Raw genomic sequence first — 16,676 nt, forward strand, 5'->3', positions numbered from 1 at the left:
TAAAATCCTTCATCATTTATTGGAAACTTTTTAATAACAGTTTAGGAAACTTGTCAAATGAAGTGTTATATGTGTCATTTACTCATAAAAATGTGCAAAATTATACAATAAACAACTTTGTTAAAGGTTGCAAATTGCTAAATATTTTAAAAATTAAGTTTTATTTGAGTTTCTGAATATACGGGATTTATTTAGAAATTAAAATCAGAAAACCGTATTTGAATATATGTTTACAAGAATTAATAGATTATTACAAAATGTTTGTGTACAAATATCAGCCGTCTGCTCTGATTTAGCTTGGATTTAGTTGATTCAATCGAAATTTTTGCAGGTTTGAGATTGTTAAGGGTATTTAGATTTTCATGAATAAATATCATATTTCCTTAACCAAACATAAACCAGTTGCATGGATACCAAAACATGTTATTTACTTGAAATTGAACTACAAATTACTGTGTAGAGTTTCAGGAGAAATACTTTTCTTGAGTATGAAAGATTTTTTTTGTATGAAATGATCAAGTAATCAGCAATGTTATAGAAGTCTTATCTGTTTTAAAAACGTTTTACAAGTATCTTGAGTTTTGTTCAAATAGCTTGTAATGGAGGCATCTGTTTGATTTATTTGTTAAAATTAATACTTTATTTTTGTTTCAACCAAAAAAAATGTTATAATAGTAGTTTATGCAACACGTTGCCAAAAGAGGATTTTTTCAGCACGAGTCGTACATTTATCCAACGAGGTTCACCGAGTGCTGAAAAAATCAAGTTTTGCAACGAGTTCCATACAACATTTTTTGCAATTCCAAAAAACACACTGAGTGAAATTTTATGTCAAATTTTCATGTATTTTGTCAATAAATCGTTTAAATCAAAAAAATGTTGAAAAGTTCAACTTTTCAGCACCCATTTGAGTGCTGAAAAGTAGAACTTTTCAGCATTTATTTTGAAAAGGGTTGTTATTCGATTCTGTTATTTTTGGTACAGAAAAGTAGGCTATTTCGTCGTTCAAGAATGACAAGAAAAGTAAGTAGTTTCACGACGGAATTGCAAAAAGGTGTTTTCAACATTCTCAGATGAATCACAACATTTTAATGATACTTTCAACAGTAAAAAAAAATAAAAAATATATATATATTTACTTTATACCAATGAAAATATGACTTTTGAAGCATGCAACAGTAATTTGTAGTACATTTCCTATTCTAAATCATGTTTTGTATCTATGTTCGTGGTAAATAATGGAATCCTGGTGATATTTTCTTAAACAAAGGAAATATAATATTTATTCATAAAAATGCAATAACAATCATACACCTGCAAAAAATTGGTAGTATCAGCTAAATCAGAGCAGAAACGTGATATATTTTGTAATAATAATTAATTGTAGTAAAATTTTCATTTAAATACGGTTTTATAATTCTAATTACTGAATAAATTCCACAAGCTCAAAATTTAGTTAAAATATAATTTTAAAAATGTTTATCGGTTTGCAACATTCTACAAATTTGTTTCTTGTCTTATTATATCAAAATAGGCAAGATGAGTAAAAGACACATAAAACACATCATTTGACTAGTTTTCTGAACTGTTATTAAAAAGTTTTCAATAAATGATAAAGGATTTTTGAACAAAAAACTTAAAATAATGATATCTCAGAAATTTTACGATGAAACATTTCGCTCTTAGTAGCATTGGAAAGCTGAGAAAATTTCCTATAAGACAAATTCGAAAGTAGCGATGACTATTTTTTCCTGATAAGGTTGTTCTAGAAAACACGCCGTGGTGGTCTTCTTTCCTCAGCTTTAACTATTTGTTTCTCGAAATACATACTGGAATTATTTAAGTACACTGCTAAGTTAATTTTTTTATAGAATGTCGGCAAGAATTGAATAAACCAGAATATTCCATCACTAAAAGTGGTATCACTTATGGATGACCCTAAAGAGGAACACGCCCGCCACCAGGCAAAAATGGATCATGCAATCATCGAGCGTTGTTCGGAACCGCCAAGCCAACATCACTTTGGCCACGAACCGAGCCACTATTTGGACCGTGGCCAAGATGCTAGACGACGACGACGACGACTCGCCTAATATATTCCACTCAAAATTATTTCCATCCTCTTCTCGTGGTCGGGTTTTTATCGGGTCGTTTTGGCGGTACACCATCATCATTCTTTCTTCTTTCCATCACTTCCGCTTGGCACTCGGAAATTGCATCCTCCCCCACTTTAGAATGCACGTCACGCGTCTTCCCGGCCCACGTACGGTTGGGTCGAAAAAAAAGTAAAAGATTGACACCAAATTGAGATGCACGTGGGAAACTTTTTTTTTCACTTTGAAATATCCGTTTCACTTGTTTGAGCGGCAGGCTTATTTGTAGAGTTTTGTACCTGAATCGTGCAAAAATTGATAAAATAAACAGTTTTTTGAGGGCAACATTGTTGATCGCAATGTTTCATATTTATTTGCCAACAGGTGGTCAAAGTTCACGAGGTTTATTTCTGGACAGAGTTTATTAAAATTAAACAAGCTCCAATTCAAATACTTCTCTTGCTCCTGCCGACTCCTTCATTGCATGAGGTGGGTAGGGAAGCAAAAGTTTTCCTCTGCAAAACAATATTAATGTTGGTCCCTTATGAGTCTCGCACATCGTTAAGCTCGTACTAAAAGTTCTCGGCGCAGAAAGTTTGCTTGTTTGTGTTCAATTTTGAAAAGAAAATGGGAACCTATTGGACCTGGAAGAACCTCTCAAGCAGACACATGGCAGGAAAATTAGAAGCAGAGTTGAAATTTTCATTCGATTAATTATGTATTCCACTGCCAGCTGATGGTATAGCAAACCACTAAGAGCAGACACTGCTGTTCGAAAAAATATGAAACACATGGGCACTGTACCATATGAGGCAACATGTTACTTCAAACAAAATTGCAAAATTGGCATAAGTACCGTCAACTGGGGTAAATTCTGACTAACGACTCCCTGTTTAGACTGTCGTTATGATTAACTCCAGTTGACGGATCGGGCAATAAAAGATAATAATTTCTGGAAAACAAACTTTTTCATCTGTCGAGTTCAGTTGAAATACGACGATTTCCTACAGCACAAAGTAATGGCACTTCCGTCACTATTAGCATTTCCGAAAATGTTTGTGGTAATGTTTCTTCCGGTTCCCGTACGTTACAGTATGTACGGCAGCCACCACCAAAGAAAGGCATGAGATACCAGAACGGATGCCGCAGCCGAGCACATCGAGCACAGTCAGCAAAGTATAATACGAAAGGGACAGCGGCGTCGTCGTGCCACTTAGCCTTCCGACGGAGCAGATGGAGCGAAATAAAACTCAAAACTTGACTGTAACAGGTTGCGGAAAATTACGGGTATATTTAATTGAATATTTACGACATATTAAACGGGTGACTTGGAACGTGCTGATTTGGAACCCGGCAAAGAACCGTGACGGAGAATGTGAGTACCTACCAGCTGAGTTGGGATGCGGGTTTTTGGCAAACATAATCACACCAAAATCTACTTACAAGGAGTGGGGTTGGAGTTGTAACCAGTGTGTTTGTAGTGTTAAATATCGGTGTGAATCGTCGCGTTTTGTATAGTTTTTTTGTGTAAATATTGCCAAGAAGACGTTGTGTTTGTCGACGGGGAACGAGGAAGTCTCTCAACAAGGCAGCAACCCGTAGCTGCACGTCCCACACCGTGCGTTGATGCCGCTAGTCACCACCAGATGTCGCCGCTAAAGAACATCGCATGGGCGGCCATTGGGGGTGGTGAATGTTCGAAGGATGCAATGACGGGTGATATGAGTTGGCACGTGAAGGTTAAAGGGGCTTCTGGGAACCACCATCGCGATTGCTGGATCAGAAAGTCCGGTGATCAAGTTGCGAACGGTTGTCCGCAACCAAGTGAGTACCAACCCGCAATACCAGCGTTGGTAGAGTGTCCGTTGGACGGACCAGTGGAACCTGATACCATCAGGACAGCGCCCGGAACTCGCTATGTTCCGAGGAGAGACGAGAGCAGGAGCTACTCGTGTGTTTTGGACATCCAGGTAGGAATGTGCCATCCCAGAAGCATCCCAATACGAGCCCAGATCCCCAGCATTAGCAATCTAACCGCCATTTTGTCCCGCGTAGGACCCCTTTGTGTTTCACGGTTCACTTTGTGAACACTTGTGGGTTTCACCCTGGCCGTGCTATTTCCGGACCGGTGAACCACCCTACGAACTACGAACCGTCCCCGTTTGACACTGTTCGTGCGCCTGGCCGTGACCGTCAACTCCGCGACCCGAAACCCGGACTGTACCGACGGAGTCCTTGGACACCGTCGAAGCCTGTTGCCCGTTACCAAGCACAGGAAGGGCGCGGACGGCAGGCGAGGGTCCTCGAAGGCTGCAGCCAAAGCGTCGGAGGGTCCATCCGACTGACAAGAGGCCACCCCCATTGGCGAACTGCAGGAGGAGCGTCTACGTCAGCAGGAAGGAGCAGCGACTACAGCAGAGCGGCAATCCGGGGCCCCGAACGAGTCAACGGTGCACCGGAAGTGTAAAGGAAGAAAGAAGAAGGACGAGTGAGGTAGGAGATAGTATGTAAGGACGTGGGACGGGAAACGAGTGCTAGAGGAGAGGAAGGGATCCCTGAATAAACTTGTCGACTGAAACTGGAAATAAACTGTAGTTTCCATTAGGCAACACAGTGTTTTCTTGGCTTAGGAAATCTCGAGCGTCATGCCGATCCTGAGTGTAATTGTAGAGTCCCAACCCGTGTTTAGTTCTACCCTACTGGAAGCACAGCTCAGCAACCTCAAGTTGTTATAGAGTTGATATATAGGGCGTGTTTTTTTTTCTTAGATGGCAGTTCCATGAAAATTTTCAGCAGTTCAATTATCGTATTTGTAAGTTGGGAGTAAACGACTCCATCAGGACAGAAATATTTTCAAATATTTCAGAATCCTCTTAGTTAACTGTTTTAATAATAATATGCTTACAACAGTTTGGCCCACCGTTGTAAAACCCAGAACAACTTATATTGTGAAATTGATTTGAAGCAGATTTTGTGAAGTAACTTAGTAAAACGCGTTTTCTCAGAACATATGTAGTCCAATCCAATAAATTCATTTCAATTCGGTTTTATTGATGGGTAATTCTCCGCCAACCCACACAGCAGTTACACCGACCCCTCTTCGATTTGCGTGAAATTTTGTCTTTAGGGGTCAATTTTGTCCCTGATCACGAATCCGAGGTCCGTTTTTTGATATCTCGTAACGGAGGGGCGTTCAATTTTTGAACATGCGAAAAAAGACGTGTTTTTCAATTATTTGCAGCATAAAACTGTGATGAGATAGAAATTTGGTGTCAAAGGGACTTTCAAGGGAATTCGAAAAAAAGTATTTTTTATCGAAAAAAACACTAAAATGTTTTTGAAAGCTCTGCCATTTTCCGTTACTTAACTGTGAAAGAATTGGAACATGTCATTTCAACTTTTGCAAAACTTTTTTTCGTAAAATCGCGATAACTGGTAATGTTTGTAAGCAAACCCCTTATGTTTATAGATTAAACTTTTTGTAATGAAAAATACGTTTTTTCGGAATTCTTTATTTAAGTCTCTCTGACACCATCTCATCACCATTTCAGACTGCAAATTATTGAAAAATATGTTCGCATGTTCAAAAATGGAAGGGGTACCGCCCCTACGTCACGAGATATCAAAAAACGGACCTCAGATCAGGGACAAAAGTTACCCCTTAGGACAAAGTTTTACGCAAATCGAAGAGGGATCGGGGCAACTTTTCCCGATTCCGTGTGAGTTGGTAGAGAATTACCCTGATGTTATTCATCAAGTTAACCAGAGCAAACATTTTATTCAAATTTTATAGCATTACCCCTCTTGTACACCAGTGTACCCACTTTTGTTAGATTAAATCAAATAAGATTAAAAGCTATACCCCGATCAAACCAGGAATATGGCCAACTACGCAGTTATTCTATTAAAAAAAATGTTCAAGCAATATGGGTGTCAAAGTTCACCATTTTAAGCATAAAGAAGGGTAGAGTAGTCATCAATGAGCCACGGGCTTTGGTTATGGACGCTTCCTTGCAAAATAATTCATAAAACCCGATTTAATCCCACCTGGGGTGAGATAGAGCCTTTCTTACTAAAGAATATAACTTCTTTCTATTCATAACATCGACTTTGTTTATTTATAACGTCAGCACAAAAGAAAGTGATATGATACAAAAAATCTTATGATGAAAGCAAGGTATTATAAATGATGTGTTTTTCAATTGAAATTGAAAACGCAATGGAATTCAACGAAACTTGTTTAATAAACTTACAAAATCACGAAAAAATTAAGCCTACTTTTAGGCGATTTTAGAAGCGCACGGGAAACCAATTGATTGTAGCCGGATGAATGTTCTATGTCACAAAAGTTTTTGCATAAACATTGGACAGTTATGCAAAAACGGACAGTGCAAAAGAAACCGAAAAGCTACGATATCTTACATGTTGTAGGAAACATCGGTAGACAAGCTAGTACAAACGAGTATATCTCGAGCCACAAAATATATGCGCCAGCATTTTAGCACCAGTATTCGAAGCACAACTTGACAACTTGTCGACTTGGCGACGAAGCGTCGAAAATCGATGCAGTGTAATTATTTAGCGATTTTTCCGATTAAAATTCATGCTGAATCTTATTTACGAAGATGAAAATGATGTCCAGCCATAAAGTAAATCCCATACCTTTCTTTGGTAAAAAGGCAAAAAGTAAATCGTTCTAAAATTTGCCGATAGATGTCAAATTTATTTCAGATGCTCACTCATGTATTATGAATGTAGAAAGAAAAAAAACTCGAAAAATGCAATTTTTGAGACAAATAAAAGATAAGAAAATGAAAAAAAATGACCAAATTTTATTTGGAAACTGTATAATTCGTTGGAAAGTCTTATCACATCTGAAAACAGATGGATATTTTGAAATTTGAGCGGCAACTCGCCCAGGTTCAGCACACTGGCTTTCATTTGCATTCAGAAGAATCAAAATCGGATTCAGGGGAGCATCACTCGATCTACACGGAATTTATTTTCTCAAAATTCGAGGGTTGGAGATAGACGAGTTCTGTCAAGATTAATCGATAGAGCGTTGAAAATCGATGCAGTGTGATTTTTTAGCGATTTTTAGTCAGCAAACACAGATGATACCGGAGGTAGCAATTGAAAAGGTGCAAACCTTACGCTACCAGATTAAATAAATAAATAAAAAAATAAATAAATTTTTCCGACTAAAATTCATACTGAATCGTCTTATTTACGAAGATGAAAATGATGTCCAGCCATAAAGTAAAACCTATACCATTCTTTAGTAAGAAAGGCAAAACCAAAAAAATGATATTGGACATCATAAGTTGACTTGTTGTTGAAAATTGTGAACTCATACACCCATATTGCTTGGCAGAGCCTCGTTGGTTAAATGTACAACTCGTGCTAAAGAAATATTATTTTTGCACCTTGTTGCACAAACTTTGTTTTAATATGGAGTCATAGAATTGGTAATGATATTTTTGAAATCTTGTTAATTTATCCGTTTAGCGTTCGGCTATTGTAACAAATAATGTAAAATACAAAACCATAACTTTCATCCAGCACCGTCATCTGTGCTGACGAAGATTGACGCAATCGGACACTTGCTGTCGGTACTGATTTTCACGACACACACACACACGTTCACTTTCTTTCCGTGGCGCAACAGATTATAATCTGCCACTCTATCACTGTCGGTCGTCCTGCTGCTGCTGATGTAGCACATCATCAAATGACCGACCGACCGTGTTCAATTTCGCTTTATTGTTTCACACTTTTCATTGGGCCTCTCCTTACCAGAGTGAAATAAAAAGGCTCGTCGCTCAAGTACCTATCGGGTGACCTTTCGCTTTTTAATCCTCCCTCGGCACTTGAGCCAGCAACGATCTGACGCGTGGCGCGGCGTACCACGGAATACGTGACCACGTTGCCGGAAGGGCAAACGCAAACACGTGTCCTACAAGGCTCGTTACATTGTTACTGAAAAGCCTCTAGCCGACCATGTACGACATCGTCGAGAAGCAATCACGCGAAAAAAATGACTCTTGCTCTGGCATCTCTACTGCCGTGAGCACATGGGAAACGTCCGGTTTGATGGGCTAAAAATAATTTTTCAAAATCAATAAGCTATTTTGCTTCTTTGATTTTAATTGGGTCTCCGTTTGCAGTTTACGGTGGAACGACAGATGGCTTTTGCGACAAAGTTGCAAAACTTAGATTTTTAAGAGCGAGTCCACGAACAAGGCAATGTTATGGTTGTCGTCAACAGGAAGTGGGGCAAATCGGGACACATAGCTACTCTACTCTAAGCCTACTATGATGTTGGTGAAAATTTCAATAAAATCTTTGCTCATACTTGTTATTTTGGCTATATTGTGTTTGAGACACCATTTTGTGCAGCTTCCAATGCCTCACGTTTTGACTCGATTTTAACTCGATGTAGAATTGTATTCGAGCGAAGTCAATAATTTGTTCAGTGTTTCTTTCTGAGTCCTTAGAATGTTATTTCCGAGCAGGCTTATATTTCTCAGAGGAAAAGACAAAATGGTTTGGATAAAGAATATTTCGCTCTCTTCTTTATTCCTCAGCTTTAAAGTAGAGCATAAACCATACAAAGCTAAAAAAAACATTTTTAGCAACATTTTCACGCTGACAGACACACGTGCCTTCTATTCGTTCTGGTTAAACTTTCTTCATGTTACAGAAAAAATAAGTCAAAATCGATCAAATTTAGATCCCAACTTGTATAGAACCAGCAAACACACACTCACACGCACACCCACTCACTAAATTGAATTTGTGATCGGAAGCAAAACTGTCTGATGGTAACCTTTTACGTGACTACGCCATCGCATTTTAAGTGCTCTCCATTCCATTCGACCTTTGTTCCCATCTTCACTCGTTCCAAAAATGAAGCACTTTATGATTATTGTTGAGGAAAAAGCCTCCACGTCTACGGAGCAGGTTCGACTCGGGCGGGACGACCGATTCCGGGGACATCATGATGACGGTCGAATCGAGATGAAAACTGGGTCAATGGCGCTGTCAATCTTTAATTTATGCTACACGCTACAGAAATGTAATTTTACTCTGACGTCGTCACCGTCGTCATCGTCTTCGTCGACCTCTCTCTCTTTTCGTTTTGGGCTGCGTTTATGGAAACACCCACTTTATTAGGCCACCCTCGCCCCTCTACCCTTTTGCTCTGAAACCCTCCGTTTGATGGGTGTCAAGAAAGAAGACACAGTCACAACATGACAAAAATCTTATTACGAGACCACCCCCCAGCAGGAGGGATGGGGCTCATGCGACAGATAACTGCGGGCGAATGCGACACGGCCGAGGAGATTTTCCTCTTGCTTTATTTCCACTGTTGTTTACTTCAACGGAAGGTCACACGCATGTGCACAGTGAAAATGTTTGAAGTGGGCAGGAAAATAATTTAAACTTTTGTTTTCGATTTTGATTCGATTCAGATTTTAATGTAAATGCAGGGTTGCCCAACGTGAATCTACGAAATTTCCCCGTAACCCACTTTCCCGACATGACACTTCCCCGAAATGTCATATACCCGAAAACCATTTCACCGAAGAATCCATTTCTCTGAAAGACCTCCCCGAATGGCGATTTCCCCAAAAAAAACATTTTTCCCTAATATGCGCGCGCGGTTCTGGATAACCGGGTTCGGGAAAGTGGCGATCAATGAAGTATCATGTCCACAATTGAACGATCAAAAATTCAGTTTATTCCAGCTTAAATCGAATTTAGAATATTTGGAGTTTTTGGAGTTATAAAGACTCTGACTCCGGTTTCTGAGATTTAGTGACTCTAACTGCTATCCAACTCTTCAAAAAGAACTGACTCCAACGAATACAACAAAAACTTCAACTCTGACTTCATTTCCAAAAATAATTATGTAGAGAGGGTGAACATCATGAGCAAATAGGGTATTTGTGCCTATTTTGGGCCTACTAAGCCGAGCGCACTTTTTATTTGATGTAGGGGAGTGTGGGGTAATTTGGACACCCTAAGGAAATTGCTCTGTTACGGGCTGTATGGATATTTTAAAGGAATGTGGATGACACCAGAGTATAATAGAGACCATATTTGATGGAAAAATGTCATTCATTTCGATAAATTTTGATGAAAACCCCATTTTTATCGCAAATGTTAAAAGGTGTCCAAATTACCCCCACATTTTTGTGTGGGGGTAATATGAACACCCCTATGGGGTAATTTGGACATGCCTTGTGGGGTAATTTGGACATACCTTGTGGGGTAATATGAACACCTTTTGTGGGGTATTTTGGACACATGTTGAAGAATAAGTTTAACATTAGATTTTTTGAGCATGTTTTTTATCCTTCAACCTGGTTTAGTAATTGCTTTATATTTTGAAGTATTGCTCACAATATTTCATCAAAGGTTTAAATAATGATTTTGTGATAGAACCATAATTCAATAGGAAGATAACAAATAGTTTAGTGTAGTATACATAATTTAATCATTAATACTGAAATGATTTGAACATACTTGTTTTTAGTGATTAAGGTATCGTTTATGTTTATATAAATCAATCTTTATATAGAATTTGTTAGCCAGAAAATATCATATTTTTTTAATTTTACATTCTGTAGCCCTTCAAATTTAAATATTATTGTAAACCAGCATAGAAATTAGAAATGTCCAAGAAATTAATTAAAAGCAATCAACATTAGAGTCTTGTTGAACGCCAAATGTACAGTAATCAGATTTTCATCAATTCGAATATTGGAATAAATTTATCTAAATTAAAAAATGTTGTTCAGTATTGGGACTGATTGTTTATTTACCCAAATTAAAAAATAGGGGTTTTGTGAAAGTTCTAATTGCTCACATTCATTTTTGATTGTTTTGACATATTAAATCCCTCTAAATTTATCTAAATCCCTATAAAAACTCATCCAACCATGAAAGTTACATTTTTGTTGCCTGACAGGTACACTTTCAGGTATGTCCAAATTACCCCACAAGCCATGTCCAAATTACCCCCATAGCATATTCTATCATAAATTGCGATTTTTGATGATAAAAATGGATAGTATGCAAAATTTTTATACGTACATATCTCAGGCATCGTCCAAGCATCCCCTTTAAACACAAAAAGGTCCACTTTTTTGCCATACAACTCCTGCAAAACCTTATTTCCAAACCTTCAAATATTAGAATTTAAGGCAGTGCCAACCACCCTTAGAAAACTTTTAAATATTATACCAAAACTACTTAACCTATTCCAACTTTTTTGGTTTGTACATACTCCTAGGCCATTACTAGTACTAGCCTTATCACTTAAATTGCCGTTTTCACTTTATATCCGAAGAAAACATGATTTTTAAAGGGGTGTCCATTTTACCCCCACTGTCCATATCACCCCAAACTCCCCTATTCTCAAAGGCTGCTATAGGCAGCCTTGCTTTTGTTACATGAATAAGTTGGTTTTTTTTAAAGCTAATGCTCTTACTAAATCACATTTTTGACGAAAATACTTTATATTTCTGTATAAGCCCGAGAAACTGAAACATTTTTTGTCCCTATTTTGGGGAAATTGCTTCTAGCATACGACCTTTTTTGTACATATTTTCGGTTTACCTTCGGATTGGTTGAAATCTCGAAGCACGTGGCGAACTTTTTTGACGTACGGTTCAGCCCCAGCTCGTACAGTACAGCCGCACAAATCCGGTCGACTAACATGCTCAATCATTGTGGTGTATTTAACCACAAATCAACCACAATTAGAACGATTGATTTCACTTGCATTATGTGCATAATTAGCTTGGACATGATTTATATCATTCTTTACGAGTTTTAAACATAATAACACATTTATTGCGTAGCCAAACAACAAGCCCGTAATATGCAAGAAACACTGTAACTTGTGAAAAGTGCACACACACTGTCACAATTTGTAGAAGTGTCAAATGGACCGAATATAGAGCCATTCTCTCCAAAATGAAAGAAGTTATTAATCAGTTATTTTATTGATTTGGTGGCAGTTTGATGATAGTTTTTTCAAAGGGATTGTGTACCCCACCAAAAAAAAAACATATTGCCGGTGCTTGGAGATTCGGGGGACGGCTCTCATTCGTGTGCTGAGCGATGAAAGTCGGGTGCTGAGTGTCAACAAGCGGTAAACAAATGTTGTGAAAATTTTCGCCCTAATGGGCAAATAGCGATTTGCCAAGAAAAAAGTGAAGAGTGCTATTTTTATTGCTTAATTTCTAATTTAGACGGAAAAAGTAAATTATTTTTGTCCACCAAAATGAAGATAATGATTGCACGTATCATTATCAAGTGGCAGATTCCTGCCAGATTTGGTGAAATGCTCAATTTCGTTGAATTAAGTTTGGTAGACCCAAAATAGGTACTAGGCCCAAAATAGGGACAAATACCCTACATATTTCTTATTGACAAATCTAAAAAGCAGCGTTCCGCTTAAACAGTTAACTTTTTTTCACATTTGAAGTGACACTTTCGGGGAAATGGCACATTCGGGGATGTGGAATTTTCGGGGATATGGGTTTAGGGAAAGTGGGATTCGGCGATTTGGGACCAAGCCGAACCGCGCGCGCTTCTGGGCAACGGGTATACCCGCCTGACCGGGTTCGGGGAAGTGGTCATTCGATATGGTCTTTTTGGAAAATGATTTTCAGGGATATGGCAAATTAGAGGAAGTGGCCATTCGGAAAATGGTTTTTAGCGGAAATCGCCACTCGGGGATGCGGTCTTTCAGGAAAAGGGATTATTCGGGGAAAAGATTTTCGGGTATATGTGTCTTTTCGGGGATGTGGCATTCGGGGAAATGTCTTTTCGGGAACGTGGATTTCGGGGAAATGTCATAGATTTCGTACTGGGTGCTTTGAATCTGCAAAAATCAGTAAACCAGTACGTTGTTCTAGAAATCGGTAGGAATATCTTAGCAACCAGTTGTAGTGGTCCAATCATCATTGTTTCTTAGACAAAATTGTAGGAAATTTTCTGAACATGAAAAAAAAATATTTTCAGTAATGGACATTCATGGACACTATTTTATTAAAATCAAAAAACCGGAATTTTTCGGATAAAATTTAATTTTGAATGGCTGTATATTGAAAACTGTAATCAAACAAAATGTAATGTACTTTCAAATTATAACTCGTCGGCAAAATTTTGGTCCATACTTTTGAATGGCTTTGGAGATGGGGGTTTTGTCCCCTGAAACATATAAAAAGATTTTTTAAAAACAATGATTGTATGGAAATTTGTATGGGTAAACCAATGACACGAAATGGCTTCTTTGGCGATGGGGAATGCCCCCACAAAGCTTGAGCCAAATCAAAAAATACAACAACAAAAATAATAGAATTGCTCAACCTTTCCTTTGAGAAATACAGTGGACTCTCTGGCTGTCGATCTTCTCGATATCAATATTGCTCCAGCTGTCAATAAATTTGTCAGTCCCTTCAAATAGATTGTTTGATTTTTTGTTCTATAATTTGATAACTCCCGCTCTCGACGGACCCTTCAATATCATTTATTTCTTTGATTTTTTATACTGTTCGTCATCATCAAATGCAAAAAAACTCATCTAATACTACGGAATGCTGGGGGAGGTAACCCATCAAGAGAAAACCGCACTCGACTTGAGGGATGCCCCACACAACCCCTCTCCATGTTCTTCTCGGCGTTCACCGTCCGTCCAGTCTAGTCTGTCTCGTGGCGCAGAATGCACATTCGTTCAACTTTTGCGAGCTTTTTTTTTCTCCCTGCCTTGCTTTCTTTCATTGCCCTAAGGCTGCCTTTCCTCATGACTTTGCTATGTATGAAAATTGATGCATCCCCTTCTGAATAAATATTAAATCCATCTCTATCTGCCGGCTGCTGGCTGCTCTAAGCTTCTCGAAGTAAAGGCACTCAGTCTCTTCCCCCTTCAGTGTCAGCAGAGTGGCAGATTTGTTCCCAGACTGGAAGGCAGCTGCTGCGAGAAGAATTAAAATTTCAAATCTAAACGAGAAAACAACAAAAAAGCTTCCACGAGCCCTGGGGAAAACCACCATCGTTTTCCCTCTCGCCTGTGACTGTGACTTCCGTCGACCAAAAAAGAAAGAAAGAATGGATGGATGGGACGGGAAATGGACGACGAAAGTGCGCGTGGGCTAAAAAAAAAGTGCAAAACAAAAGCGAACGTTTTTGTTGCCGCGTGAAGATTCACACAAATATCACTTCCACGCCGAGAAGAGTAATATCTTTCGGGCTAGAAGAGCTTTAGACTAATAAATGAATTCCTCACCAACAATGGAGAACCATTCTTTTTTTTGCCTGTGGTGTGCAAATAGGAAGCAAATTTCATTATAAAGTCAGAAAGGGAGAAAGGAAAAAAAACTGGGCGACCATAAGTTTATTATCTTTTGGTACCACAAAATAGAGTGGAGCTTGAGTGCGGTTAGTATTAGTTAGCTGACCCTATTTTGAGAGCTTTTGTGTGGAAAATTTATAACAATACTAAAACCACGGATATCCGGATAATAAGCCAAACAAACCGAAAATGTGTCTATTAAATAGAAGACAAACTAATATCCATTAGAGTAGACTATGATCTTTTCCTTTCTGCATTCGATTGCTTATCGAAGGGAAGGTAGTGTATCATCACAAGCTGGACCTTATCACGATACCTAAGGGAAGGCGACCTATGGAATGTTAACATTAAGTTAAGAAATAGCTACTAAATCCGCCCGATACCCTTCATAGGTCATAGGAAAAATTTACTTTATACTATCTTGAAAGTTTCCTAAAGCGTAAGAGTAAATAAGAGTCCTAAAGTGACCACGTGACTTTTTTAAGTTTACTTTTTTTAAATTTCTTTCTGTTTCATCTAAATGTGGGCCGTTTTGGTTAGTGCAGTGATTAGATACCGATACTAATCTTTGATTACCTGAGCCAGAACTTTAACAAATGTGTATAAATTTAAACCGATTAATTTTCCACGAAATTGGGCGATTACATGATTTTTTTTATTTGGCTATTTCTTTTCGAATGACCAAAATAGTACCTAGTTTATGCAACAAGTTGCAAAAAGAGGATTTTTTCAGCACGAGTCGTACATTTATCCAACGAGGTTCACCGAGTTGGATGAATACGAAGAGTGCTGAAAAAATCAAGTTTCATACAACATTTTTTGCAATTCCGAAAAACAAATTTTATGTCAAATTTTCATGTATTTTGTCAATAAATCGTTAAAATCAAAAAAATGTTGAAAAGTGTTACTTTTCGAAACAAGTGCTGAAAAGTTCAACTTTTCAGCACCCATTTGAGTGCTGAAAAGAAGAACTTTTCAGCATTTATTTTGAAAAGTATTGCTATTCGATTCTGTTATTTTTGGTACAGAAAAGTAGGCTATTTCGTCGTTCAAGAATGACAGGAAAAGTAAATAGTTTCACGGCGGAATTGCAAAAAGCTATTTTACAGCATTAGTTTCCCTAATAGCGTGATTCGTGGATACATGAAAAAGACAAAAGGATAAAATGTTCTCGTCTAAGAGATTTCTTATAGGTTCTGGGGATCAACTTTGTAGAACGTCACAAAGTGCTAGAAATTGATCCCGAAAAGATACAGAATGTTTTTTGGAGTTTTCTTTTTTCGGAAAAATTTCAAAATATGCTTTAAAAATAACCTCTTTTTGGGATCAGTTCCTAGCACTCTGCGTTGTTCAACAAAATTGTTTCTTCACAAAATTCAATTTTCAAAAATTAATTGACAGTTGCTCCATCCCCATATTGATCTCGAGAAGATTTACTGCCAGAGAGTCGACTTTCCTCTTCTTTCCTATTATAAAATTCATAATTAAGCAATGAATGTCAACCTGGAAGTCAATGATTGTTGCAAAAAATTATATAACTTGTGAGACATTTGGTTTTGACCCACAATTTCTTTAGGGCCTTCTATAAAATGTGTTTGGCAGGTGAATAATCAGCTATCAAAATCAGCCATCGATAAACCACGTGGACACTTTTTTGTTTTCTCATATTCCCCCTCCCTTGATTTTTTCATGATTCGATTGTCCGAAGCCTCATACAAACCATCGGAAAATCGAACTTCGGATAATCGAAATAGAATCCAAATGAGGCTTCGAATTATCGAGTCTGGACTGTACTGGATATTTTTTGTTTTTCTGTAGGAGCACAAGATGTTAAACCAAATCAATAGATTGTGTTTATTTTTCTCCTGTATTTTTCCTGTAAGGTAACCTTTTTTTTGGTTTTAAGGCTGTTTATTTATTGATGATCTTCAAATATAACAAATCCATTTTCCAAAAACTCTGTCATAAAATTTCTTGTTGTTACATCGTTTCATCCTAACATTCAAAATCTGCTATTGCTTCAACTACTAGCCACAAACCTATTTTTTCTTTTTTATTTTTAAATGTTTTTCCTTGCAACTCCTCAGGGTCTACAATGTCTAAGTCTAGTTTTCTAGTTACAGTTGATTTTGCGCTATTCCAAACTAATCTACTACTGCTACATAACTTTATACGATGCTTTGATGTATCTAACCTATTACAATATTCACACA

General features: G+C 37.8%; 1 protein-coding gene across 9 annotated transcripts in view; it reads right to left on the reverse strand.

Moving 5' to 3' along the window:
• LOC6030825 overlaps positions 1-16,676 on the reverse strand; it is a 42,032-nt gene that overhangs the window by 19,558 nt on the left and 5,798 nt on the right. The window lies entirely within an intron of this gene.

Source organism: Culex quinquefasciatus, chromosome 3 (assembly GCF_015732765.1).
Source record: "Culex quinquefasciatus strain JHB chromosome 3, VPISU_Cqui_1.0_pri_paternal, whole genome shotgun sequence".
Lineage (NCBI taxonomy): Eukaryota > Metazoa > Arthropoda > Insecta > Diptera > Culicidae > Culex > Culex quinquefasciatus.